The sequence below is a fragment of the Trichechus manatus genome, unplaced genomic scaffold (genome assembly GCF_000243295.1).
Source record: "Trichechus manatus latirostris isolate Lorelei unplaced genomic scaffold, TriManLat1.0 scaffold00013, whole genome shotgun sequence".
Lineage (NCBI taxonomy): Eukaryota > Metazoa > Chordata > Mammalia > Sirenia > Trichechidae > Trichechus > Trichechus manatus.
Window position 1 is genome coordinate 175,517 of NW_004443949.1, and position 1,452 is coordinate 176,968.

A 1,452-nucleotide genomic window follows, 5' to 3' on the forward strand; every position below is an offset into this window, starting at 1 on the left:
GAGACTGGTGCTCTGCCTCTTCTCTATGTGAGTAAAGAGTTTCCCATGCACTGATAGAGCGTGTATGTGGTCTTTTGCTGGTGATTGTGGACTTTGCCTCGACATAAATTAACTTGGGAATAAATCCCAAGCTTACAAAATTGTGTCTTCCCATCCAGTAGATCGCCATACCAATGATCATGAAGATGGGGCAGAACTGGGCAACGTTTTGGTCTATCATCCATAAGGTAACCATGAGTCCAAGCTGGATTGCAACAAACAACAATATCCAGAAGGATTTCACATCCCTTTCCTTTTCACAAAGAGTACTCATACCCCAGTTGACTCTGCTTCAAGCCCCACAAAACCTGGACCCACCCTGGTGCTGCGTTTAGAAGTCTTAGGACTGGAACGGACAGCACTAACAAGACTCATTTCTCTTCTTCCTGATCCGTCCACTGACCTCCTTTGGTGTTGCCAGGCTTTCTACTGAGGCCTGGGAGCTCTCCATAAAAACCCTTGTTCGCCAAATGCGATCTGACCTTGGAACTCCTGCCCTGCCACGAGAAAGAGTCCATCGGCACCCTCCCATCATCTTCACTCTTAAGGGAAAGAAGGTTATTTGCAGACACTCAGGTTAAAGTGGTCTCCTCAAGGAAAACTGTCCAGAACTCACGGTGGCAGAACTGGTCATTTTCTCCCACCTTAGAGCAAATTCTCTTAGAGCAGCAGGAAATGAAACGGTATTCATACTATCAATTACCCCAGCTGTTTACCTAATGAACTCAGCTGCAGAGACAGCCATGTTCAAGACCGAAAGAATATAATAAGCACACGGTAGCCTGCAGTAACAAGCCTCTTGGCAAACGCAAGGTCTGAATTCAGGCGATTACAGCCTAGCTGCCAGGAAGATGCCATCCCATTACTGACTTATAATGCCATGTTATTTATTGGGATAATTATGCTTTTCTACCCCTCAGGGGCCCAGGATCAGAGAAAGTAAGCGATTTATTCTTATTCATTCAGCATGTGTGCAAATTTCAAATCAGAATAGATATCTCCAAGGTCTATTATACTGTGTGGGGCCCCCTGCAGGCATTGGCCCCTACCCCAAAGATTGCAGGGGTTTAGAGGGCATTGTATGAATTAGTTGGTTCTTCTAAGTTCAGTGAAACAAATTTCTGTTTTGTCAGAGCAACTTGGCCTGGAACGCTCACTCTCTGCCTCTAAATGTCAGCATCTTATGCCTGCTGTCTGAGCTTCTTTTTACTACCGTGTGTAGTAAAATGAAATTGTAAAATATCGTTCCATATATGTCATGGAACCCTGCAAAGAAGCTATGTGACGACTCCTTTGATGGACAGAAGTTAATAATCTCCTTTTCACTGAACATAATTCACTTGTTTACTTATCTGTTTTCCTACCAGGCCCCTTGTAGTTAGTTAGATCTCAAATGCCTCAGCCCCTGGTGTA